Below are 15,769 nucleotides of genomic sequence, written 5' to 3'. Positions count from 1 at the left end.
CAGATTGGGTGTTGTTCTCCAAATTTCATAGGGTTCTAATAGCCCTTTGTTGAAGAACTTCATTCTTTTGTTGACAATTGCCGGGCAATGGCATAAAATGTGTTCCGAGTCTTCCATGCCACAGAATCGACATGAATCATCTTGAAGTTTTTTCATTTGCTTCAAGTGATAACGGCTCGGACAATGACCAGTTATTAGGCCCGCATATGTTCTAAGATCTTTTTTGGAAAGTTCTAAGATTTTACGGGTTACAGAAATATTTGGTATGATAAACCTTTTGGACTGCCTCGCATTTGGAGTGTGCTTCCAATTTGTTTCTACTTTTGAGGTTATCCACATTTTCAGCTCCATTTTTAGAGCACATGCAGATAAAGCACAAAATGGTTCTGGTCCACAGAAACTGTTTGATGATCCGAGTTTTGCCAATTTATCGGCTCTCTCGTTCCCATCAATTCCACAGTGGCCAGGAACCCAATATAAAGTGACTTGATTACAACAAGACAAGTTTTGAAGGGAATTTATACATTCCCAGACGTGTTTAGAAGTACATGTCGCTGACTTCAAGGCATTCAAAGCGGCTTGACTGTCCGACATAATGCAGATATTTGAATGCCTGTATTTGCGTCGCAAACACAAATTAGAGCATTCCAAAATCGCTTGTATTTCAGCTTGAAACACAGTGGGCCACTTACCCATGGGTATTGAGATTGCTGCCCCTGGGCCAGCCACCCCGGCTCCTGCTTGGTTATTCAGCCTCGAACCATCTGTGTAGAAAACTATTGATCCTGATCGTAGATTTGGACCGCCGTTTTCCCAAGAAGTACGCCCAGGATTTATTACCTGGAATAAACGCTCAAAGTTATATTTTTTACCCATCCAGTCTTCATTATTTATTACTAGTGGGTTTATTTTAATCATATTTAGAATACTCAGATGACCTGTAAGGTCACCTTCCAAGAGGTTCATTGATCGTCGGATCTTTAGAGCACTCTTTTCGGCTTCTAATTGGATGAATTGATGTAAAGGAAGTACAAAAAGTAAGCAATCCAACGCCTTGGATGGTGTACTTCTCATTGCACCATTGTTGCTAATCGTTGAACTCTGTTAAGCTTTTTTTGCTCAATTTTCTCCTTTGATTTTGGCCACCATACCAATGAAGCATAGATAATTCTGGGTCTTACAATTGCCGAGTAAATCCAGTGAATCATCTTCGGCTTCAGGCCCCATTGCTTACCAAACGTTCGTTTACATATCCAAAGAGCATTTATCGCTTTGTTAATTGCTTGCTCCAGATGTACATTCCAGTTGAGCTTCCTGTCAAGTGTAACTCCAAGATATTTAACCGCATTTGAAAGTTTCAAAAGTGTTCCTTTCATTTTTATATTTCCTAATCGAATGTTTTTCCTTCTGGTGAATGGTATAATAGTAGTTTTACATGGATTTATATTCAATCCCTCTTTATCACACCACATAGCCACAAAATTTAGTGCTATTTGCATTCTGTTTTCAATAATACTGTCATATTTTCCTCGGACTATTATGACAATATCATCAGCAAAACCGATTATCTCGAAACCTTGGTTCGACAAGTATGTGAGAAGATCGTCAACAACTAATGACCACAATAGAGGTGACAGCACGCCTCCTTGAGGGCACCCTTTTACTGCTCTAATATTCATAGATGAGCATCCTAAGGTAGCTGATATTTCCCTGTTTACCAACATTGCCTTAATCCATTCGATAATGTATTTGTGGAAGCCACGCTTCGCCATAGCTTTTGCTATAGAATTGTGTGAAGTGTTGTCAAACGCTCCTTCAATATCTAAGAAAGCAGCAAGTGAAATTTCTTTTGCTTTAAAAGATTTTTCAATTTTTGTAACTAAATTATGTAATGCAGTCACTGACGATCTACCCTCCTGATAAGCAAACTGATGTTTACTTAATGGGGTTCGTGATTAAATATTATGGTTTTATATGCTCATCAATTATTCGTTCCATAGTTTTTAGCATTATAGACAGCAAAGTTATCGGCCTAAAAGATTGAGGTGATGATTTATCTTTTTTATTGGCTATTGCAATAAAAATTACCCTTACTTGCCTCCAAACCGCTGGGAAGTCCCTTAATTCCAAGCTTGATTGAAATAGTTTTGTGAGAATATGTGTTAAAGTCCTTTTCGTCTTCTGTAACAGGGGCTTGATAGATTCCATCCATACCAAGTGACTTAAAAGGTTCGAAAGAGACAATCGCCCATTTAACTTGTAAATATTGTATTGATCAAAGTGCTTGCACCCCTGGTTTCCGCTACCCCAGTCGTTGTTTCTGGTATTGTTTGAATACCCGTCCTGGTTCTATTGATTCCAGTATGTATTGCAGATGCGCTGTGATCTATACTTGTATTAGTGATGGAACAAGGAAAATGTGTTTTCATCATTATGTCTAGTTAGGGCTTCCATTTTTCCCGGGAATCAACTTCCCGGGAAACGGGAAATGAAATAATAATTTCCCGGGATTTCCCGGGATCCCGGGAAATAAAAAAAAACTCTCGAAACTAATTCAAAATCGTAGTTTGAATTTTGTCGTAAAATATGATTTTGAAAATATACATTCGACATCAGGGAGGCTTGCTATTTTGTCCTCAAATGATGAAAGAGTTGTTGAAAGCCTGAGAATGTTTCTTCAGTTCGAAAAGCCTTAACTCCTTCTACATAACGTTCGCCATGTCATAAGTATCAGCATCTGCTCTGGCTCAAGAGTAAGATGTGCTACTTTTCCATAATTTTTTCAGAAACTTTTTCAGGCTGTATCCGCATTTTATTTCAGTTTTTGTACAACGACGGCTTCGAGAGATTCTCTTCTATTATCGCCAAAATATTCCTAACATGAACTATTCTTATACTCGACGACTTTTTTTAGTTCATAGAATCTTCTGGTCAGCTTTGAAGGATAAACCATTTTTATTCATGTACGTCCACTTGAACACATTTTATATTTAAAGCAGATGAATGAAATATTTGAAATGAGAATTCTTCCATTCGAAATAAAAAAGAGCTTTCAGGCGAGTGCTTGATTGTCGTACTTTAATGATACTGACTGTAATTTTTTTTTTCAGTCAAACTTTGTTTGAAATTCCGAACAGAACCTAAAACGCATATAATTGCAGAAGTTTTGCAAGTATTTGTTGTAAGACAGTTGTAAGGGTCGCATACTAAATACCTAAAATCTGTCTTCCACTAAGATCTGTTAGCCCACCAATATTATAAAATATTCGAATGAAATATTTCAGAAATATCGCAAAATACTTCGGAATGTGAGTCTGTTCGGGAATTTAATCAAAAAGGATTGGAGGTCTTAAAAAACCTTTGACAATAATAGAACAAAGCTGCCAAAGCGGCCTGAATATCTGCGAACATTGATAGCTCTTCTGTTTCACCACAGACACTAAATTTTTAATTCGACTTCACAACGCTTACCGACTGAATAAACGAAAGATAGATACAAACTGGTTCTTTGTCTCGCCTCTCTTCAACGTGTGTTGGAATGCACCGTATGATTCTGTAACATTTTCAGTTGGTCGGGGTTCTGCCAGATGACACCAAGCGCCATTAAAAATTTACCCATTTTTCAGCCCAAGCTTTCGTTTAGCAGATTAAATTGATCACAAATCGTATCAGATATCCCTTAATTCCATAACGGAGGATGCCCTACAACAAATGTATGTATGAATTAATGTGAAATGATTTCCGTTTTGCTTTTATCACCAAAATATCACAAGTCAATAGAAAAGCCCCTTGGCTCTTTGATGGATTAGTTCTGATAGTTGTTCGGTGCTTTTTTCAAATTCTTGAATTGAGCCTGAACAAATGTCAAGGTTGGCTATACCATCTATTAATTCTGTCATAATTTATTGTAATAATAAGTTTTATTATTTATTTGTTTTTAGGCGCATCTAACTATTGTACATGCTACTATTGTATATGCGCTTTTTGGAACTAAGCGTTGATCGATTTGCATGCAACAAAGTGCATCCGACGGGGAATTCAGTCTTATTGTTGTTGCCATTTAAAATTGGACCTTTTAGACATTACCTTCCGAAGTTGTTGACAAATTATCATTTATTTTCATAGGGGCATTGAGAAGAAAAACGCGAAATTTAAAAAAATAATTTTTGCCTGCGATGTATATAAATGAATATATGTAAATTGATGGAAAAGTTAAATCCAACTTCCTAAAGTGCTATTTTTGACCTTTCTTAAGTGATTCAATGAATAGTTGCTAGGTTTTTTTTTATTGTTTCATGATAATTAAAACTAATAAAATACTGTTTTTCTTTGAATTTGGGTGGATTTTATTTGTTATTCTTCATTATTAGGATTTTCATGGGTGCCCTCAACCGAACCACAAAACTGAAATGTCCAAAAATTCCTAATTTGCGCAATGAATTATTGGCAGTGGCTGAGTTAACCGCCAGAAATTTGTATGACGAAAGACATCTAACGCGGGTTTTCACAAAATTAGGAACTTTTCATGAAAAACTATTTGGTACCGGTTATAACAGATGGTGTCCGCTACTACGCCTACCAAATATTTTTTTTTGGTTAAGGTGCTTAATTTTGAGAAATCGAATCTTAGAAGCCTTTCGGCATACTTATTTCAGAAAGTTAACTCCTAGTGTGTCGCTATAAGCACGCTCAAAGCGGGCGATTCATTGACAATAAAATGATTCAAATCGATGAAACCAAACCAATTTCTTTTCTAGCAGTAAGATTGTACGTCTAGCTTTCCATTGGTATAAAATGTAGACATAATACCAACTAGAACCAAAGTTATGGACAAAATTCAAAAGGGTGCCCAGAACCGAACCTCCTCCCCTACTATTACTATAATCAATTTATCAGATTTGTCCAATCCATTCGATAGGCAGCCTATATTCTACAATATGCTCAATTTTCCGTTTTAATCAGTTTATCCGAATAACTTTTCCTGTCAAAAAATCATATGTACTTCGGCTATGAACCCCAAACTGATTTTCAGCACTGCTTATTGTGACACCTATCATATAACGTTTGGAAAAATCTTATGACACGTATGAAAATTCACCGAATTGGGTACTTGTAATCATCGCATCGCACCAGTCCCGAAATTCCCATGCTGCCCATCTCTCGTCATCTCATTCTCAGAACTGACAGCATAATCACGTTAGAACATCAGAGATGCATAAGCATCGTTCGTTCATCGTCGTTCGATCGCACCATCATCCTCTCCACCACCCACTTCTGTATGCAGCGCAGCATAGCCCGTTCCAACATCGGAAATCTCTCTCGCATGCTTCTCCACCGCGCGCCGTTCGGTTCCGATCGGAGCTTTTCCCGTCTTCGTCGTGGGAACCATGCTGGTAGAGTCATCATCGTCGGCACTGGAAGACACCCGAGACTCGTGGGCTCGTCCTATGCTCTCCGTGCGCTCGAATGTCATTCGCATGCGGGACTTGGTGCTGTCGGTATCTCGGAATCTGCGTCCGTCGGTCCGTTACACGTGTCGCGCCTCTGCTGCTAGCTGCCCTGCTTCAGCTGCATATAGATACATAATAATCAAAACTGCAGCATATTCATCGACACAGATATATAAGGTTTACGGCGTTTCTCGGCTGAGAAGGTGAGGATAAGTGACGCCGGTGAAGTGGAGTCTGTGATCCTGTGGAGTCTGTGGTCCTTTCCGGACAGTCTAATTCAATCCAATCATCATCGTCGGCCAACGGCATAAGCGCTGCAGCAAAGTGTAGTGAGTGTTCTGGTGACTTCCGTTTGATATTTGGTTTGCTTGGAGCTTTGGGTTTTGGCGAAACTTAGTGAAGATCTCTCTGAGTAAAGGAATACATTACAGTGAGTGGACGGGTAGAAATTGATATTCTTAATTAAATATTAAACCGAGTGATCAGCCGTGGGGTAGACGAAACGGAGCCAAGCTTTTCGGTGACCGAAAAGCAAGGATATAAGGAGGATATCGTAATTTGGCAAGTGGTGGTGATACTTTTTGAGGCAGCATATGTACAGTGGAAATGGCCAATTCGTTTAATGAAATTGTGTAAACACTGGTGGAATCGAATAGATTGAATTCGGTTGAAGAAAAGCAAACGGTGGTATTGTTCATTAATTAAACTCGTGTTTGCTGAAAACGTCTTGGAAGTTCTTGGATCTCGGTGGTCTATTCAACATACTGAGGTTATAAATTGTGCAGCATTTGACAGTTTGTGTTAACAACAAGTTCGATTTGGATGAAACCAGAGACAAGGGAGTAGCATTGTCGTGCCCCACAAAATCTCTGCAAAATCAACCAATTGGTGATCAAATGAAAATATTCAACATCAAAAGATTGTGGAAAAAATATTAGTGCATTTGTGAAGTTTCAATCATTCGGTCAAATTTTCAAGTGAATGTTCAAAACTACTGAGACTGTGTGATCTAGTGAAGTGCAACTGAGGGAAAGAAATACTAAAGGATTACATCATACCTAAAATATAGGTATTGCAGGCTAAGAAGAACATTTTGCGTTGCGCCAAGGAGCACATAGGAAGAAAGGTGTCCATCGGAAACTGTTCAACCTTTGCTAATCCGTTGTTTCGTTCTGGATTAAGACGACCGCTGCAGGCAGGCAAATGCCGCTATCATGTTTCTGTAAGTAGCTCATGAAAATTTTGCTTCACTTAGTTGGGGTTATCTGGCACTAAAATACAAATTGCTTTCAATTTTAGGAACCATAATATGTACCTAACTCCGGGTATAATTAACACAACAGTCTTTCCTCAAAGAGCTTATAATGTATCTTACAGCAGTTGAATAAGTAGGATACGTTACATTTATAATAAAATATGAATTCCACACTTCAACTACTTTTGGTAAGCATTCCTACACTTTGGTATGCAACAGCTTCTAAGAAGAGGAATGTATTTAACAAAATGAAGGGAAGGAGTCGCTGTACAAACATTGTTTTATTCCGGATCAAAATACCTTGTATTATAGTTCGTGTCTGAGTGATAAAACGATGTTCTTTAAATATTCAAGCAATGAGCGTTATAATGGAAACTATAGCACTCAAATGAGTTGTATAAAGTTCATAATAACACTCATTCGGGAGCTCTTTAGAAAAACCAAAATTGGAACCACACTTGCAAAATAACATGTAGCCCATTTAGCATAGTTGAGTTTGATTCATTTCACATGACATTTTCAAGTTGAAAGATATACTATCAGTTTCCATATTATCGAGCCGTATAGCACAGCTCACAAACTATGATGCGAAAGATGAGTCTGCCTACGGATAATGTTGAAGAAAGTAATGTCTTTCAAACTATTTCACTTATTATGAGACGCAGAGAATATGTCTTTTGAACACACATCTATGCGAAATGAACAAAATTTTGTCATGTAACTAATGCTCGTTTTTATAATGACAATTAGCGCACCAATTTCTTTGCTGTTGAAAAGTAGGCCATTTTAGCACTCAAACACGTTTATCATGAAAACTCGTTTTTCCGCACTCGTGCAACTCTCACTAAAAATCTTCATTTTCCATAGCATTTTCAAATGAAGGCAATGACAAAATCTAACCAGAATATCAATCATTTCTTGATGGGGTAAACATTTTAAGAATTGTTTGTTACATAATGCATAATGTGTTGAACTTAATGTTTATTAAAAAAAACACCTCAACCCTCTTATGCCCACGACCGCCTTTAGACGGGATATTTTGATTATTTTTTGTAATTTTCAATTGATCATATTTCAAAAAGTTTTTGATTTTGATCAATAATATAAACTTCAATGCATGCTTAAATGCGGTTTAAAGTCAAATTTCAAAGTTCTACACATTTATAAAAAAATATTTAAAATTGAGTAATATTTTGTTCCTCCGTATTTTTGCTCGTATACCTTTGAAGGGTGAAATATTTCTAGTTTAGTATTTTTCTACAACTAACCTTATTCAATAGAAGGTTATAGTGATGAATGTCACACTCTAGAATATTTATCCAGCTCGTTACAGGTAAAATAAAAAATTAACCCCGAAAATTTAAAAATTTCAATAAGTCAGGCTTAAATAGGAATTTTCAAATTCTAAGTATGTTGAAAAATCAAAAAAGATTGATAAATTCAAAAAAATATTTAATTGGATAATAAACTTGAGCAGCAAAAAACAAAAAAAATGAGTACAAAACCATTTTTAGACCGATTTTAGAAAGCAAAATAATGATTTTGAGCGAAAACAAAAACGTGGGTTGTAGAGGGTTAATGAAGCTTAAAACAAATAATAATGCATATAACTGACTGTATAAAGTTTGAGATAGGTATTCAAATGAATAAGACTTATCATAAGATCGATAGTCCATGAAATTCAAAATCGCACTCAAAATATTCCCTAATTTCTTCAAAAATTTATATTTGTTTCTGACTTAATGATTGGACCGATTTATCCCATCTATTAGTTACTACTTTAAATATTGTTCATGGAATCGACAGAAAGAAATGCCAATTATCTTATTGCAATATTGCTTTTGCATGTGGAATCTGGAGACGCGTTTTATTTCGGAGGAGAAAATATCTTTCATATTCGTGCTTGATTGCAAAACTTAGTATACCCCTCGGATTTTTTAATGTATTCCAACATTTGAAAGACAAACAAATTGTTTTTTTTATATATCTTTTAATTCATTTCAACGCTTTTTCTTATTCTGTAATACGGACATAAAAAGTTTGAGAATTGTTTTCGATGTGTATTTCATTAAAAATAATCGTGAAAAAGACAAGATTTCTCTGAGTCAATGTAAGGCACTGCGCGCATGGGTTGCAATAGAAATTGTTTGATTTTGTTCATCGTTCATCCGTCTTGGAGCTAAGATTACGAAATTCGCAACAAAAACATACATCTGATTTCCAATGATTCTATTGCTTAAAAATGCTGTGTCTGGGTAAATTTGTCTTCTCCATATAACTAAATGTAGACAAATGTGTAATCTAAGATTGAAGAATCCTTTTCGCATTGTTCACAAAGGAAATTCGATCTGAGTGTATTTCTGAAAATTTTCAAGCATTTCCGTGATTGAATGCATAAAATATTTCAATTCAGCTTTAATTTTTTTGAAATTCTTTAGATGTGAAATAAATTCTATGAAATTTCATCATAATCAATATAAGTATTCATGCATTTCCAAAATGTGTGGGAATTCTGAAAATAACATTCGAAAATGTTTTGAGATAGGGGAACGGTTCGCCACTTCATCTCATAGCTCCTATTTCCATCCCATCAAAAACAAAGCAATGGAAAGGAATTTGATTTGTTTATATTTTTTGTAATTTTTTTCAGCAGTGAGCACGCATGTTGACAAAAAAGAAGCGATGAATTTGGTGCCGTATTTCTTTGTTTGGCGATGAGATGGATATATGTACAGTGAGATGGAGATGGGAACAGTTCCCCTACTTAAGTATCGATGAACAAAAATTTGGAATCGAGAAGTTTTTTTTATGAGTTATCAAAAAATATTAAATTCCAGAATAACATGTTTTTTCTGTCGTTGCTCACGTTAGGAAGCGGCTAAAAAGCCGCTTCAAAATGCTATAAAATAAATTGACTAAAGAAAGATTTCTTTGCAAAAATCAAAGAGACTCGAGAAGCAACCAAATCGATCGGAATTGCGCTGCAAGAGATATGTTTTCTGATGCGAAGTGTTGCGTTCACACTCGCATTACCCGAACGGAACGGAACGAAGTATAAGTTTACTAGCGTTAGCCATAGTATAAAACTGCACAAAATAGATATTATAATAGGCCACAAGGGCGTCCGCTTGCAAATGCACAACCCACTCGGAATTATCTTGCCGATCAGGACAAGATACGACACTTCCGAAACACATCTAACTGAGAGAGCAAAGCCGAGCCAAGCAGTACGTACGATACAGTGATCAAGTACAGACGGATGCATGACCAGCACCGTCAGTGCATTGACGTGTGGACGATTATAAACTGAGGGTAAAATTCAATAGTAGGTACTCCGTGGTCTCACTAGCCAACCAATTTAACCGGACCCTACTTTTACAGTTTCCTGACAAGCAAAATCTCACCAGATACACCGGTGGACTGCTCGAGATCAATACTCCACGTGTGTGAACGATGGCGATTAGCTACACGTTGTAGTTCTATGGTAGGCGTTAATATGATCCTCCACGCAACGGTCATAATATTTCGTTCTAATATGTTACAGTGATCGCATGCCCCAGTTGGCTCTGGTGAAGGTCACTTAAAGCTCGGGGAGAGCAATCTATTGTGTCTGTGGACTCGCTACTCAGGTATCGCATAACACGCACGATCGTACGGACACTTTTGATACCACAAGGCCTTCTACCACGGAATAGAAGTGAGTTAACACATTGATTGCAATGTAGAATGCAAGATCTGATCGATTGGTGCCATCAGGGCCTTTTTTCTGTTTTCCATAATCTCCGATCTCCAGCATCGTTGGACGGTCAAGACTGTAACACATCAGCACGTCTCACGACGGCAACGTCATTGGAAACCACCACGCGGGACTCGCTCGAGAGACGGTCACCGGCCGCTTCAATCCAACCAGTGCAGAAAGAGTGCAAGTATTACGAGAAGCAGAGCGGGGAGCAAGGGAGGAAGCTCATCGGCGATCGCCGTCCGTCAGCCGGATAGGGTGAAGACACCGAGCCGAGCAGCATCCACAATAGCCAGAGTGACGACGGCGGCGTGACCTGTCGTTCCATGCAAGCAAGCGGACAGCGTAGGCTAAGTCAAAATAGATGGGCCCATCGTAAGTTTTGAGACAATTGTGCATGTATAGACACCTCTAGAAATAGAAACATTAGCATGCTACTATCGGTGAATAATTAGGCTAGGAAAATCGTTGATTCAATCAATAAATGTAAAATCTGTAAGGGTGATCGAGTGTTAGTATTTTGTTGTGGCGAGCTACGTGGCTTGGCGACTCATGAGCTGTTTTAATTGAGCTAGTCGACCAAAATTAACAGAAGGTTTTTAAATCTAAAACAGTTTTTGTTATCCGAACAATATACCATTCTATTTGAACGCCAGGCAGGTACAAAAGAGTTCTCTGATGATCCTTATTACGATATATGATATCAACTCTTTATTTATCTCGGAATGTGTTTTGGATAATTGCCAAAAAATTAAATGTAACAAGATTTGTGGACCTTGTGAAGATTATAATTTTTTTTAATGCAATCTTCGTTATGAGTGAGAATTAGAGATGGGCGTTCAGATCCGGAACCGTTCAAATGATCCGGATCTTCAATGTGAGTGAATGATTCGTAGATCACTTTTTAAAAGACCCGGTTCACCAGATCAGTAAAATTCGTGAGCATTTAAAAAGGAATGACAAATGGAAAAGAAAATTGTAAGTACTTTTTACATGTTATATATGATTGTTAGCGAAAGAGGGAGGAAATATTGTCTGATTGTGTCAAAAGAGTGAGCCTGAATAACAGCCGCTACGCCATTTTGCATTTTTCTCATGTTAAGTTCAAAAGATCCGATCCGGTTCAAAGATCCGGATCTTTAAGGGGAATGACCTAGATCTGATCCGTTCAGCGAAGTGATCCGTTTTGCCCTTCTCTAATGAGAATGTTACCTAGGTTTTGTCCTTATATTTTTTAACAAATTCGAATGCTTTGCAATTTTTTGTCATTTTAACAAAGATTCTTGAGTTTTATAATTCTGAAAAAAAAAAATGTATGGGAATTTGAGAAATTTAGAGACCTAGAACGATGTTTAAAGTATTAAATGAAGGCCCATGAGTTCCAGGGATTTAGAAGAAAATTATTCGATTTCTTGAAGATACATGTGATTCTTCGTGAATTTCATCGCATTTTGGGTCCTAGTTTTAAATGTGTATGATTATGCATAGTGAGATTCTGGAGAGATTCTGAATACATTTCACTTATAATAATTCAAACAGTTTTCAAAAGGGATAAGTTCTGTTCTTTCTTGTAGGCCCGACTTCCACAGATGATGCGCCTTCGTATTTCACGGCAAACATTGTTATCAGCCGTTAGCAAGGATCCGAGGATAGACGAATTCCTCCACCTCGAAGGTATCCCCGTCTATCGTAGCACTGCCCTGTCGCTCTCAGTTCCGCCCACAAGCATTCACTTTGTCTTTGACGCATTTACCACCAGTCCAACTTTTGTTGCTTCACGTTTCTGGCGGGTGTACAGTTCTGCCACCTTTGTAAATGTTCGGTCGACAATGTCCATGTCATCCGCGAAACAAATAAATTGACTGGATCTGTTGAAAATCGTACCCCGGCTGTTACACCCGGCTCTCCGCATGAAACCTTCTAGCGCAATGTTGAACAACAGACGCGAAAGTTCATCACCTTGTCTTAGTCCCCGGCGCGATTCGAACGAATTGGAGTGTTCGTCCGAAATCTTCACACAGTTTTGCACACCATCCACCGTTGCTTTGATCAGTCTGGTAAGCTTCCCAGGAAAGCTGTTCTCGTCCATAATTTTCCATAGCTCTACGCGGTCTATACTGTCGTATGCCGCCTTGAAATCAACGAACAGATGGTGCGTTGGGACCTGGTATTCACGGCATTTTTGAAGGATTTGCCGTACAGATCTGGTCCGTTGTCGAGCGGCCGTCGACGAAGCCGGCTTGATAACTTCCCACGAACTCATTCACTAATGGTGACAGACGACGGAAGATGATCTGGGATATCACTTTATAGGCGGCATTAAGGATGGTGATCGCTCGAAAGTTCTCACACTCCAGCTTGTCGCCTTTCTTGTAGATGGGGCATATAACCCCTTCCTTCCACTCCTCCGGTAGCTGTTCAGTTTCCCAGATTCCCATCTTGATGAGCTCAGCTCCGATACCATCCTTACCAGCTGCTTTATTGGTCTTTAGCTGTTGGATAGCATCCTTAACTTCCCTCAAGGTGGGGGCTGGTTGGCTTCCATCGTCCGCTGAACTGACGTAGTCATCTCCTCCGTTGCCTTGACTTTCACTGCCTGTACTCTCAGCGCCATTCAAAGGTTCTTCGTTGTGCTGTTTCAACCATTCGATCACCACACGTTCGTCCATCAAGATGCTTCCATCCTTATCCCGGCACATTTCGGCTCGCGGCACGAAGCCTTTTCGGGATGCGTTGAGCTTCTGATAGAACTTGCGTGTTTCTTGAGAACGGCACAGCTGTTCCATCTCCTCGCACTCCGCTTCTTCCAGGCGGCGTTTCTTCTTCTGTAAAAGTCGGGTCTGCTGTCTCCGCTTCCATCTATAACGTTCCACGTTCTGCCGGGTACCTTGAGTTACGTTTTTATAATTTACTTCATTGACTCCATCCATTAGGCGCAAAAGATGGGTCATCTAAAAGCAAATTACAGTCGTTCCATACTCTTCGACCATCACTCATAAGTATTAACAAGAATAGTAAGAACTACAGCACAGTGTGGTAGATCTTACTCCGTAATGCACCACGAAAATGTGTCTACCCAGCATCACAGGATCCGTTAACTGCCTGGCTAATTGTTTCACCCCTCAAGCCATTCATCCCCTCGGCACGGGTCGCCTGACACCTTGGGATTTGGGATTAGGGATATTGTCAGCTTCAGTGTTGTACCGAGCCTGGCGATATGACCGGATTTACACCGTTACACACTACTTATGAGTATCCATATCCCAGCGTAACGGGCACGGCATACCTTGCGATTGACTCGAGGATTTTTGAAAAAATAATAGTTCGAAATTTCATTGGCCGGATTTATGTACATGTGCGCATTTAGATGTAGTTCTAAAATGTCTTTTTAGAAGCGGATCGAAGCTGGTAGTTTAACAGAACAGGAATGTTTATCTTCAAACAATTATGTTTCTGAACTTGGTACAATCAGAAGAACTTCTTAATGTATATACAAATAAGATGACATATAACATATACAATATTTTTAGCGTAAATCAAGACCAACATTTAAAAAGGACGTAACAGCCAAAATTTATTCCTTCTGATTCTTTGTCCACATATATAGCTATATATGTAGACGAAAAATCAGAAGGAATAAATTTTGGCTGTTACGCCCTTTTCAAATGTTGGTCTAGGAATGTCGATATCGGACCCCTACAGAAAGTGCTTACGAATCAGGGTTGTTAATCGTTAATTTATCGTTATCGCCGATAAAGTTGATTGTGTCCAATGTTTTAGGTTAGGATAAAGATTATTCAACTCAATAACTATTGGAGTTCGATAATTGAACGTTAACGTAAGTTCACTCGATAATTTTAGTTACAAGATTAGGCAAATAAAGTTAGCTTATATTTTTGACAATATTGATCTTTTTCAGAATATCTTACTCTGATTGCAGCAGATTGTCCATAGATGATTTTCATTGAAGCTAGATTCTCTAGAAATAATAAATACCTAATGCCTGACACTATACGGAGCGAAAACAAGTTAGCTGTTCTGTTGATGGTTTGGTGAAATTTTGAATACTGCATACATTTTCTGTGGATTTGGTGCCGGCAGCATAAAATAATGCGAGTATTTGCACAAACCAGACAGACTTGCTCTCATGGATAGAGACATATGAATATATGAAGATTTTTTTTTCTAGACATCAGATATCAGATAAGCAAGAATATACAGCTGGAATCAGAACACAATATATTTGTAGCTACTTGCAGTATTGCGTGTCAGGCAAGTACTAAACAGAATGAAAATACCTTCAGTGACGAACAAGCCGCCTATTCAACACGGTTTGATTAGGCTGAGGAGTTTAGTCCTCTCTTTGAGTCGTACCGTATTTTGATTTATGTATATATAGTTGCTCCGCATCTCATCTTTGCAAAACCAATCTGTTCATATTGTATTTTTGTATTGTGTTTTTCTCTAAATTCTCTAAATTGATAATTATCAATAAATCAACGAATACTCGATATCGATAACGATAATTCAACGCTCACTTTATCTTCAACGAAGTATCATCGTACAATCGTTACGTTATCGAAGATGGCGTTAAATTAACGACGATAATTTATCGATTAACAACCCTGTTACGAATAACGGCGTGTATCTCTCCAAGGGCAAGTTTGAAACAAACGGAAATCTCACTATACCATGAGCCTGAGCATGAGCATGAGATGATCGTACAATTCATAGTTGCTACTCCGTGATTGACCAGAACTAGCGGAATTGCACAGGGAACCAACAGATGGGACTTGGGATTAGCACTCCATCCTCAATGTGCACGTTCCGAAAGTTCAACTTTTAATGGGTCAATAACGGTGCCGGCCACGTCCTTATGATCATCGAGGGAAGGAAAGGAATGTTAGTGTAACAACCGTTGTTTTAGAGACCGACGAATCGTCTGCATCTCTACGGTTGTTACGGGAAGGAGTATTGTAGGGAGTAGGAGTAGGGAGAGGAAGTGTCATTACTTAGATCAGGATTCACCTTGGTAAGTGATGTAATTCAAGTAACTAGCATGTTAATGTTGACGCGAGAACAAAGTATAGATCAGCTACGACGTATTTTGTCAATGCTCACCCAACATAAGGGCAGACAATCAATTGCTCCGGTAGAGCTATTGTGAATTTATCTTTCAACTGTCCGGCAAACGGAAATCCCACTATACCATGGATGAAGTGTTATTGATGAAATAGTAATTTTAAATGGGCATCAGTTGTTGATTAATGTCCTAAGATTCAACTGTCTAAGGCGGCCTCACAGTTGAGATCGAAATGCGTATCT

The 15,769-nt window shown here is 38.4% G+C and overlaps 1 protein-coding gene and 1 long non-coding RNA gene across 3 annotated transcripts in view; both read left to right on the top strand.

The window, feature by feature from the left end:
- The first annotated feature begins 5,500 nt into the window (after nt 1–5,500).
- Nucleotides 5,501–15,769, top strand: part of LOC134212165 (protein madd-4) — an 803,678-nt gene continuing 793,409 nt past the window's right edge. For both annotated transcript variants that reach the window (XM_062689782.1, XM_062689781.1), the window contains exon 1: nt 5,501–6,672. The gene's annotated coding sequence lies outside the window, so the exon portion shown is untranslated. The remainder of the gene's footprint in view (nt 6,673–15,769) is intronic.
- On the top strand, nt 9,945–11,030 carry LOC134216262 (uncharacterized). Its single transcript, XR_009980577.1, has 4 exons — nt 9,945–10,030; nt 10,087–10,189; nt 10,250–10,402; nt 10,462–11,030. It is a non-coding gene; the product is annotated as an uncharacterized LOC134216262 (long non-coding RNA).

This window comes from Armigeres subalbatus, chromosome 2 (assembly GCF_024139115.2).
Source record: "Armigeres subalbatus isolate Guangzhou_Male chromosome 2, GZ_Asu_2, whole genome shotgun sequence".
Taxonomy (NCBI): Eukaryota; Metazoa; Arthropoda; class Insecta; order Diptera; family Culicidae; genus Armigeres; species Armigeres subalbatus.
This window is presented reverse-complemented; position numbering and strand designations above follow the sequence as displayed.